The sequence below is a fragment of the Schistocerca americana genome, chromosome 4 (genome assembly GCF_021461395.2).
Source record: "Schistocerca americana isolate TAMUIC-IGC-003095 chromosome 4, iqSchAmer2.1, whole genome shotgun sequence".
NCBI lineage: Eukaryota > Metazoa > Arthropoda > Insecta > Orthoptera > Acrididae > Schistocerca > Schistocerca americana.
This window is the reverse complement of record NC_060122.1, coordinates 390,549,312-390,561,710: the sequence shown is the minus strand read 5'-3', so window position 1 is coordinate 390,561,710 and position 12,399 is coordinate 390,549,312. Positions and strand designations below refer to the sequence as shown.

The window sequence follows — 12,399 nt, the reverse complement described above, 5'->3', positions numbered from 1 at the left end:
AGTGCCGTATCTTTCAGATTGCAGCATCTGTGTTACGTTTAACAGCATTAAAAAAAATCCGCAAGGTGTCGACAGTTAGGGTATTCACGTGCTCTTGTGATCTTACGCAGCAGCGGTCATTGCTTTTTACATGAAAATGTGATTAATTGTGCGTAACAAAGGCCAGTACACATTACTACATATTCTCCACTGCGAAAAGGAATATTCAGCTATGCTCAATAATAAAAAATTGCTTCACTCAAAACACATCGTCAGAAACTGATGAAATAATAGAAGGAAGGAACTGAAACTTTGATTGGCTGAGTTACATTTTATAATTCTACGCTGATGATGTTGTTGTTGTGGTCTTCAGTCCTGAGACTGGTTTGATGCAGCTCTCCATGCTACTCTATCCTGTGCAAGATTCTTCATCTCCCAGTACCTACTGCAACCTACATCCTTCTGAATCTGCTTAGTGTATTCATCTCTTGGTCTCCCTCTACGATTTTTACCCTCCACGGTGCCCTCCAATACTAAATTGGTGATCCCTTGATGCCTCAGAACATGTCCTACCAACCGATCCCTTCTTCTAGTCAAGTTGTGCCACAAACTTCTCTTCTCCCCAATCCTATTCAATACCTCCTCATTAGTTAGGTGATCTACCCACCTTATCTTCAGCATTCTTCTGCAGCACCACATTTCGAAAGCTTCTATTCTCTTCTTGTCCAAACTAGTTATCGTCCATGTTTCACTTCCATACATGGCTACGCTCCATACAAATACTTTCAGAAACGACTTCCTGACACTTAAATCTATACTCGATGTTAACAAATTTCTCTTCTTGAGAAACGCTTTCCTTGCCATTGCCAGTCTACATTTTATATCCTCTCTACTTCGACCATCATCAGTTATTTTACTCCCTAAATAGCAAAACTCCTTTACTACTTTAAGTGTCTCATTTCCTAATCTAATTCCCTCAGCATCACCCGACTTAATTTGACTACATGATGATACTGATGCTTAAAAACTTTGTTTCGTGTCGTAGTGAGCTCACGCTTTCATTGCTCCGTCAGATGGCGGGTCCCATCCTAAAAGACGAAGTAACTGCTAGTACAAGGTGCAGAGGAGGCAAACTGCACTAATCTAAGCAGACAGCAGATGTCTCTGCTTCTGGTGCTTTAGCTACGGACGTGCAGTCTGAATGAATTTTCTCGGTGTAGTGTCTTACAATACAATATAAAGACAATGAAGAGTCCGAGAAAATTAGTATACATTAGCTATGCGCGCTATTGTCTATGTCACAGAATAAAAGATGATCGCATCACACCCAATCTTAACAAAGACTCTCGAACACAGCCATGGAAACGAAGGGTTTTGCATTGCTGTACGCAATTAAAAGCCTTACAGAGCAAAACTTAAATGCTGAGCGGTGCAGTGTTCTGTATGATGGTGAATTCCTGGCAATGTCATCCGAACAGTGTATAGAGAAAAAAAAGGTGCTGCTTCTACGTTCTACCAACATCACTGTCGATAAGGCAGAGCCTGAACTCAGCTAGATAAGGATAGTAAGGAAATGCGCCACGTCTTTTTATGAAGGAACCATCCGGGTATTAGTCTGAACTGCTATTGAAAACCATGTAGCCTGTAAACCAGGAAGGCTGGGCGCTGGTTTGAATCTTGTTGCTCCTTAGATATGTACTATCATCGCTCGGTGCATAAATGAGGAGGTGACAACTGTGAGTATTGCAAAGCCAAAAAATAAGCATAGTAACAGTGTTTTGGATATACTTAACCAAACTGTAAGCGAGACCATGATCCTCAGTAGTGTACACTGGTGTTAGTTTGCAATAATCCTGAAAGTGCCCGGTCGAATTAAAGATATGTTGCAATTGAAAAAGATGTCACATGATATTATATTTATTTTCATTATCTTGTAGGGTCGGACTATTGTCTCCTTGCTCTTAAGAAAAGGAACTGTTTTAAATTTATCCACATTTAAGAAGTACTGTAGTGGCATTCCACTACGTCGATCAACATTTCCTTACAATCGGCTGTGATGTATCCTTCATGTTGACAATAGCATAATCAGTGTTCAATTGAAAAGTGGTGCTGATTGTCTGCAAAAGGGCTGTCTTTGTATTGAGTACATTAACGGTTCCACCACTCTTTGATTGGGTATACCGGATGCTACTTTTGACTCTGCTGAATATGTGCCATCCAGTACAATTCGCTGGGTTTTAGTAGTCTAAAATTATTTGAGACCATTATGTGTTTAAAAGGCTCCTCTATACAATCTGCAACTGTTATACAGTAAATTGTAGAAATGACATCATGCAACGCACTGAGCTGCTGCTCGAATTATTCTGTACTGGGTGACTGCTTTCGGTCGAAAACTATTATCCAGCACTGATTTCTGTTAACAACCAGAGTTACATACACATCAGAAACACAATGCAAAAGATGTAGTATTTATAAAGAAATGAAATGTGCGTGTGTCATATTTTGGATATGATTCCCCGTTATGTTAGGTCATGCAAACCTGCATGTATTTTGTGTGCGTGTATGTGTGTGTGTGTGTGTGTGTGTGTGTGTGTGTGTGTGTGTGTGTGTGTGTTTTTCCACAGTAGGTGTACTGGCGAATCGGCTATTCAGCAGCATAGCTGCATGTTTCTATTCTATGTATCCGATATCCGATACTCGCTCTCTCTCTCTCTCTCTCTCTCTCTCTCTCTCTCTCTCTGTGTGTGTGTGTGTGTGTGTGTGTGTGTGCGTGTGTGTGTGTGTGTGTGTGTGTGTGTGTGTGTGTTAGGTGCAAGTAAGATTTAATACAGTCGCTGAAGACAGCATAACACCCGTACTACATGTGAAACTGCGACTGAGGAAAAGAGATCTCAAAAACGAAAAACAACTTATATAATTATTGTTATTTTGTAGGGAATGTACAGCCCTTCATCGTAACTGAGGTTGCTAGCTTGCGACACATCTACCCACTTCGCGAAGGAAAGCTGTCATAGAGCTCTAAGGAAGCAGGAGCTTGCCAATTAGGCAGCTGAATCTACTTCTCGGACACTTGAGCCAATAATGCCATTCAACTTTAATAGAAATGTGCCCATGGTACTACTGAACGTCTTTTCTGTCACTGTTGGAATCACTGCGAAAGTTAAGTTGTACATCACAGTGTGTATCTACATTTTGTGAAAGCAGTCCATCAAATGTTGATCCCCTTTGAGAAATATTCACAGTAATAGTTTCAGGTCTGGGACGGCCAAGAATTCCACACGCGTGCAGTGCTCCCGCTCACGTGTGGCCTTGTGTCTACTGACTGCATACATCTCCAACTATCACATCACGCTGTCACGTCACGCTCTCTGAGTGGTAAGAGGGGGACATTGCGAGTGCGCTGCATTTGCGGCAGTGGAGTCGCACAAGGAACACTGAACGTCTTGTGTGTGGGTTGGTTCCGTATTTCTTAACAACATAGATCACAAACGAAAGCAGCCTCATTACGGAGACGTGGACACTCTTCCCGAAGAAATGTTCAAATGTGTGAGAATTTCTCAGAGACGAAACAGCTGAGGTCATCGGTCCCTAGACTTATACACTACTTAAACTAACTTATGCTAAGAACAACACACACACCCATACCCGAAGGAGGACTCGAACTTCCGGCGGGAGGGGCCGCACAATTCGTGACATAGTGCCCTAAACCACGCGGCCACTCCGCGCGGCCTGCCCGAAGAAAACAATGTAGAACTCCTGGACAGTTTTATGGAAATGAAGTCCCATGCTTCTTGACAGAGCGTAGGGAACGATGCGAGGCCTAATTGAGGTGGTTAGCCGTTGCCTTCCTCCGACCGTAATGGGATGAATGATGACGACACAACAACACCCAGTCACGTAGGGGCAGGTGAAAATCCCTGACCCCGCGGGGAATCGAACCCGGGTCCCCGTGCTCGGGAAACAAGAACGTTACCCTGAGACCACGAGCTGCGGATAATTTTATAGTAATCGTATTTGTGTTTTAAATGTGACTTGCGTAGCAGATCGATCGGTTACACCTGCACGTGTACACGGACACGTTCAACAGAAAAGGCAAAAAAAAATGGTTCAAATGGCTCTGAGCACTATGGGACTTAACTTCTGAGGTCATCAGTCCCCTAGAACTCAGAACTACTTAAACTTAACTAACCTAAGGACATCACACATCACACACATCCATGCCCGAGGCAGGATTCGAACCTGTGACCGTAGCAGTCGCGCGGTTCCGGACTGCGCGCCTAGAACCGCTAGACCACCGCGGCCGGCGAAAAGGCAAATGGGCTCAAAAACAGCTCAAAAACCGACGTAAGACGCCAGTGTCTTCAAAACTTTAAAAAACTATTCCCGTAATTCTTTCAACGCCACAATGAATTCTTCAAAATTCGTGATTTCTTTAATCCCAGCGAGTTCAGACAAACAGACGGTTCTCTTTGTCAGAGATCGCCCCTTCCATAGTGCGCTTTCATTTTTAAATGCATCCCCTCCAAATCAGATATAAGTTTTTTTTCTTACCTTGCGACGTCCTACTGTGGGTAGTGTGCAGTCAAGTCAACTTACGTGAGGGGTCTGCAAACAATTCTGGACGTTCTGATTTTCGTTCCTGCTTTCTTTTTGCTTTCAGAAACTCAACAGCATATCTTAAATCGAAAAATCGCCCAAGCATACCCCTTGAGCTAACCAAAGTTCTTCGCAGTAACATAACGTCTCCACGTTCTACGTCCAGCTCCATCAAACACGGTTGCAACTGACGATCTAACAATGCGTGCCGCTTCAGAAATTCACCAATCACCAATTTCATTACATGTTCCATGACTGATAAATTAGCACAAAGTACATCCTGATGTACTGAAAATGAATCCCATTTAAATCGTCTACCGATCGTTGTAATTTTATGCTTTTTCATCGTCAACTAAGTCTTTGAATTCTTTCTGTACTACGTTGTAATGCCGCTTCATAACAAACGTGCGGTGCCCTCGATTAAGCGACAGCACAGTAGATATTGAGAGTTCTCATCCTTCCCTTCTGTGATTCCCATTCGTCTTTAAAGATTGGGACCATGTATCGCTAGAGTTCCTCTTTTTGTGCAAACAATCACTGGACCTACGAGCTTCCTTTAGACCACTAACAAATAGAGAATGAGAAACAGCTTGACACCACGATTCTGCATAACTGAAGAAATTTGTGCCGATCGCAACACGCCGGATGAAACAGTGTCGCATCGCACTGCTAAATGAAACGTAACGCTGTACGAAGAAGGACCCAGCAAAGCTGAGATGTGACGAGAGAGGCCGAGCATCGGACCGCATGCCTGCAACACATCGTGTAGGCGCAAAGTTTTCACTCCGTCCCCGCCCCTGTTTTAGGTGATTCACACTGTATAACTACACACACACACACACACACACACACACACACACACACACACACACACAGTTCATATTATAGCGACCACGTGCTGAAGTCAGAGTAGCTATTTTTTTCCCGTACCATCTACGTAGCCGAAGTCGCTATCGCACCCCAGTGTGGTGGCATTCGGCTCGGACGTAAACCAGCTCTAAATCTGGTGATAGATGTAATTCCGCCGGCAAGGGGAGGAGAGGTGTTGGCGTGAAGCTCCTGATCTCCCAGCTTTATATCGATGTCCTGCATTAAAGTCAAAACCTCTTCGCAGTGTCTGATGAAGTTAGGGCATCCGTCCGTCGGATGGAGACGAGCTCGGCAGCGATATTCGAGAGGAGTGGACCAAGTGGTGGCATCCCTTCTCTCATCGACGTCATACAACACAAACATAACGCTGCACTATACACGCCTCCATTACACTCACCTACATTTTGGAAATACACAAACGATACAACTCTCACACATCCGCAAAGGAGAACACCTTTTCTTACAGTTGGATGAACCTACCGCGTGGGACATTCCAGTCAACAATATCATTCGAAATTTACATTTTACGATTTGCTGTACTCGTTTGACCCGATCAGATGTTGATAGATATTGACTGGTCGAAGGTCTGGCACTATGACGTGACAACTAGGCAGCGAAAAGGAAGTAAAGAGTGTTTTGTTTTCTGACAACAAACTCTTATTTTAGCACTATCATCGGTTTTCTAAATAATTTGAACTGTTGGCTCTACGCGTTTCAATAAATGTCTACACCAAACCTTAGTTTCGACATCACAGCGACGCGAACGACTTTGAGGAGTTCATACGTCCAAGCCTGCGATGAAACACCAATATTTCTCTCCAGAGGAGATTAATAGTTACCAACCAGCGATACTCCAGTTTCGATATTGTCGAGCAAATTCAAACTTTCGTGCGTCGATTCACATTATATGCATCACGATGCACATGAGTCTTACATTTAATATGAAATGCGACACTTAGAAATAATTATAACGTAACTATTTGAAACGGTAGTAGGTATAGCAGAAAAAAAATCTTGTTCGTTCGTGAAAAGTAGAACAACAAAGGCAAATTCCAGGCAGATAACTTTTGGGCGCAGGAAGCAATGAACGAGAGAGAGCGAGTAAGCGGAGGAGAGGGAGAGAAAGAGAAAAGTGACAGAAACACAATTAAAGAAGAAAGGGGGTGGTGGGGAGGGAGGACAAAAAGTGAAAAAGCAGTGTCGCCTGTGACTGACAGAGAAACGGTAAGAGAAAGAAGCGTAACTGGGTGAATATGGGGCTTTCGATTCGCCGTTCGACAGAGAGAAACTGGCCAAATACTTTAATTTTCCAGGGAAAAGTTAAGAGATTGGTGAAAGGAAGCGGTTCAGAATTTTTTAAAGGGAACGATGCTTTTAATAGTGAGGCAGCTTTCTCCAGAGGCAGAAATGGACAAGCAGATTACGAAAGCTTTAGTTTTATGAATCGGCACAAACAGCATTCAAGAGAATGGAGACCTTTGCGACTATTATGACGTGACGGGCACTTGATCTTCGATGTGAGACGCTAGGGTAGACTTTTGTTGCGACTGTTATGACGTGACGGGCACTTGGTCTTCGATGTGAGACGCTGGGGTGAGTGCACACAGAAATTGTTCAGCTAATGAAGAGGGTGGTAGTCACTAAACTTGTCTGACCACAACTTCGACTGCGCGAAACATTGACACGGTCAAGCAGTCTGATGTTCCAGATGTCTCGCACACAACGTTTCTTGGTTACTTCTAACCGTGTAAAATTTTCACTAATCACTGCCGTATTGGATTGGGATACCGTGTAGAAAATTATGAGACAACTGTTCGCAGAATTCAGTGGTCATTAAATTCTCAAGGGGCACTAAAATTACATTGTACTTTTTCACATTTTGTTTAAGTACTAAGTTTTGCTCACATGTCACCAATGAAGACAGAACATCATTCATCTGGATGATTGCAGTATTGACATCTTCATGTCTGGCACTCGGGTAAAGCATAGAAAGATTTTTACAGGAGGACAGAACCAACGAGATGCCATTGACATAAGAATAATAATAATGGGCCCAGGAATGACATTTGTCACACCCCACAGATACATCAACGTATACAGTGGCATTGCACGAACACCGAGAAAGCTTTACGTGTTGTGCTGCTATGAAAAACGCAGAGGCGTTACCCATATCTATAGCCCATCACTGACACCATAAACCATAATCGTAATTCCGTAGTGTATCAAGCTTAGCACCAATATGATTCTACGTCTCTGATGACTTTTAAGTCAACAATGAGCTATACTCCGAACTGGCTTCATTATTAAGAATGCATTCTTGTATCACGAACATTTTTCTCAATATTTAGCTCAAATGCCAACTTCATATTCCACACAACGTGTAGAACGTACCGAAGAGACAGGTATCTTGATGCAGCATAAGAAGAAGAATATTCCATGTTTGGAAGAGTTTGCCTGATGGGATTACGATACACAGACTGTGTGATACATACCGTTCAGATGATTGTAGATTTCCCAGTCAGACTTTGAACACAAGATGAATCTCCACGTTCTGGTCCAATTGACGGTTTTGAAGCCGGAGGCGGTGGTCGCAGGTGCTTCCGCCTTCAGGACAGCGAAGGGGCGTGACGACTGTGAAGTGGCGACTGTGTTCTTCGCTTGAGCTCTCTAATCGCATTACCTCGACTGAGCGGCACTCATTAAGACAGGGGCGTTAATCACTGCACGGCAGCTGTACCGGTCACTCACGTGGCACTGTTGTCCCAGACATCAGCTGCAAATGTACTTTCGCGACACCCGTCCCTCAGGGCACAAAAACAAGCAATGTGACACTCGCCGACTAGGTGCGAAATTACTACGTAATTAATTAGAGAGTTGTGCAGCGTGTTGTCTTTTGTGCGGCGCACAAGTTCCTATTTAAAAGCAGACCGTGCCAGGTAGCGCAGTGATTTAAGCCGTCGGCACACGGACCGTGCACCCGAACGTTGAGCGTTGAGCGTGCCGAGTTTCTGACGTCATAGCGTGGAATAGCACGTTCAGAAGTCTTTCCGAATGTGCAGAGCAGTATCTGGCATGTCAGATATTTTGAGCGTGCGTCTGAGCGTTGACCAATGACATGGCACAACGCCGTCTCCCTTCAGTGCAGAGTTGTGAGGCGCCATATTGGCATTCATTTCAAGCCTATATGTATATATGCCGTTTCTGAGAACGAGCAAATTGAGAATCACTGGAAAACCTGTTGTTAACTGTGTGATTCGTTCCAATAAAATAATGAGAAACATCATATTCGTGGCAAAAGAATTATTGTAACTTGCGTATTATGAGAGTAGGCTATTTGAAGGCAGCGACACACTGAATATACACCCAAAACGCATTGTTCTTGGTACAATTTGTTATAATTAAATTTCAATTAGTAACATATCTACGATTAAGGTTTTCAGCAAGGGGTAAAAATGGCTCTGAGCACTATGGGACTTAACATCTTAGGTCATCAGTCCCCTAGAACTTAGAACTAGTTAAACCTAACTAACCTAAGGACATCACACACATCCATGCCCGAGGCAGGATTCGAACCTGCGAGCGTAGCAGTCGCGCGGTTCCGGACTGCGCGCCTAGAACCGCGAGACCACCGCGGCCGGCTCAGCAAGGGGTAACATAATATGATTAGGAGTACAGCACGTGTTGTTGGTTTAGCGTAATGAGTAGCGTCAGTATTCTGAATTTAGTTGTTGGTTGGGGCGGTGGTTCGCGTCTTGTTTTTTTTCCTAACATTCGCGCTTTTATTAGATTCTGATACTTTATCATTATTTTATAATATTTGATGTTATGTAAATATAAGTTCACCTTTTTTTGAGAGGTGACTTTGTTCGATTGGCTTAATCTACAGGACAGCTTGTATAAAAAAAAATTTTGCTCCTTTTTTTTTACGATTCGTAATTCACATGTTGCAAAGATTCTGCTACTGGGTAGCAACAGTGATCAAGTAAGACTGACCTTCGGGTTTTACTAAAAAGTGGGAATGATGAAATAATGTTTATCTTATGCGCAGCAGTATTGCAAATTTGTACCGCACTGTTTGTAATGCAACTTTTATAAGCCTGTGTCCTTATTGATTGGACATGGTTCTTTCCTTTTGAGGGACGATAGAGGAAATGTACATTTTAATACAGCTAACGTGGGAATTTTACGCACGCCCGTTGAGTAAACAGTGTGATTTACGAACTAGAAACACTCCTGAACTGCCGCTGGAGTGCGTTGCGATAGCGTATACCATGTTGGGGCCCACGTACCGTGTGCACGAGTCGCATCGTTCCTGAGCGTTCAGCAGCACGTTGAACTTGGCACGCTCAACGTTAACGTTCGACAGCACTGTCCGTGTGCCGGCGGCTTTAGGCGCTGAAGTCGCCTTCGGGTAAGATAGGGTTCAAATCTCCGACCAGACGATCAGATATAGGTGTTTCCCTATATCTACTAAGGCAAATGCCGAGATAAATAATTGTCGTGTGACTAGGGCCCCCCTTCGGGTAGACCGTTCACCGGGTGCAAGTCTTTTCGATCTGACGCCACTTCGGCGACTTGCTCTTCAATGGGGATGAGATGATGATGCTTAGGAGAACACAACACCCAGTCCCTGAGCGGAGAAAATCTCCAACCCAGACGGGAATCGCACCCGGACCCTTAGGATTGACATTTTGTCGCGCTGACCACTCAGCTACCGGGGGCGGACAATGCTGAGATGCTTCCTCTGGAAAGGACTAGCTTCTTTGGTTCCCAAATTTACACGAGCTTGTACAGACATCATCGTCGACACCCTTGTATATATTTTTCGTTCTGGGTTTTTTGCCATTGCTTTCATTCCCTACTCATAAGAGGCTGTGAGTGGGACAAAAGGGAAATATTTAGGAGATTTTTAGTTCAAGCATTCGCCTGACAACTCGAAAACCTTAATTGGAATCCTGGACATTTTAAAGCGTTTCTGAGATAACGTTGGCCAGACATAGTAAAAAATATTTGTACGTGCGTGCACGAGCTCGCTCGCGCGCCCGAGTGTGTGTTTTAGTGTATCACCTTTTGTGACTGCTTACGCTTACAAGTTAGTTCCCTGCAGGGTACTTGTTACCCACGTACTCGTAGATTTGACGTTTCTCAATCTATTCAAGCAATGCCTTACATAATTCTGTACAGCCTATTCTTATAATTCCCTTCGGAATTATTTCTCATTCAAATAAACTGATAACCTTAAACGACTGTATCGAATCAATGAAACACAGAAACATACTGAAGCTGTCAGTTGAACTAAACTGAACAGTCCTTAGAAACTGGAGATTCTGTTAGGTAGCTACTACAAGTTCCTCTGATTTGCGTTATCTGTAAACACAGTTTAGAAATGGTTCAAATGACTCTGAGCGCTATGGGACTTAACTGCAGTGGTCATCAGTCCCCTAGAACTTAGAACTACTTATACCTAACTAACCTAAGGTTCAAATGGTTCAAATGGCTCTGAGCACTATGGGACTCAACATCTTAGGTCATAAGTCCCCTAGAACTTAGAACTACTTAAACCTAACTAACCTAAGGACCTCACACACATCCATGCCCGAAGCAGGATTCGAACCCGCGACCGTAGCGGTCGCGCAGCTCCAGACTGTAGCGCCTAGAACCGCTCGGCCACTCCGGCCGGCTCACAGTTTAGAAATCTAGATCATTTTCCAACAGCGCGAAAGGAGAACATTTCTTGCCTTGCAAATTTCAGATGTGTCATTAAGCAGAGTAATATTATTCATTTTTGTTTTATTCTTCTGGTTGAGAAGATTGAAGCACAGAATACTGATATCGGGCAGAAGCGTACAGAAATGGCTACAGACACAGTTAATCTAGAACAATGTATTGCAAGCATAGATCCTCGCTGACAGATCGGCCAACAGCTCCAAGAAAAAATAAATATAAGCATACCATAACACAAAAATGCTGTTTCGAGAGAGAATACCCATTAATGTTGTGGAAAGTAGATGCACAACTGAAGAACTGCAATGGGCTACAGGACGATAACTGATTAGGTAAGTACATCAGACTAGAGATAGGGCCACTCAGTAATGAAACTGATGTTTTTTTTCTATTTCACAAAATATTTTTACCCAGTTGTTCCCAGAAAAGCAAGGATCGCTCTAGCTAAAGGCATAGTATTGATAGCCGACACCCTAGGAGGGTAGAAATAATGGTTTGGGAAATATTTCGTATTGATTTCGGTTGTTGTTAGCAGTCCTTCAGTACCAAAAGTCAAAATAAACAAGAGTCTGGCAAATAGAGGGCTCGTTAGAAATGGTAGACTTCGTATTCCTGATTTTTGAAAATCTTTCAACTACACATCGTTCTGTCAGTCTATACCAAAGATAAAATTGTACAGAAGGCGAAGAGAAAACTTAATTTTGTTGGACTTTTTGGGAAAGTGCTACTTGTCTAGTAAGTAGATAAATTCAGTCGTTCAAAAAGTTGTAAGATCTTTGGCCGCAAAATGATGTTGATGATGCACTGTTTTAGATGGACTCACAGACAATCATATTATAAGAACCTCAAGGACGAAAAAGAAATTAATGTATGGGTGCACAGAAATAGATCTATCTCTCGTTAAACATGGAAATGAGCGATGAAAAGAAATGATTAATTGCAGCACAAAAGACACTCCACCACACGTGTGAATCGGCTTGGACAGTATTTGTATGGATCTGAATGCAAAGAAATAATGTAGTGACGTCTTTTACTTCAGATGCAAAAAAAATGTAACTCCTTACGAAATGACCGCATAAGGAACAAAAAAGTGGGGAAAGACCATCTGAAAGTTTGCTGGGCGCGGTTGTCACCATTTGATTGAAAAGGTACTTATTTGTACAACCCCCAAGTTTGTGGTAGTGAAAATTCAGTACGATAAATCTAAGGAAAACAGAGATGTATAAGGCT

At 43.1% G+C, this 12,399-nt stretch overlaps 1 protein-coding gene across 7 annotated transcripts in view; it reads right to left on the bottom strand.

Moving 5' to 3' along the window:
- Positions 1-12,399, bottom strand: part of LOC124612690 (proton-coupled amino acid transporter-like protein CG1139) — a 282,296-nt gene that overhangs the window by 96,880 nt on the left and 173,017 nt on the right. Inside the window, exon 1 of one of the 7 annotated variants that reach the window (XM_047141028.1) lies at positions 7,938-8,054. The exons of the other annotated variants lie outside the window; for them this stretch is intronic. The gene's annotated coding sequence lies outside the window, so the exon portion shown is untranslated. Of the gene's footprint in view, positions 1-7,937; positions 8,055-12,399 lie in introns of those variants that run through there. 7 annotated transcript variants of the gene reach the window in all.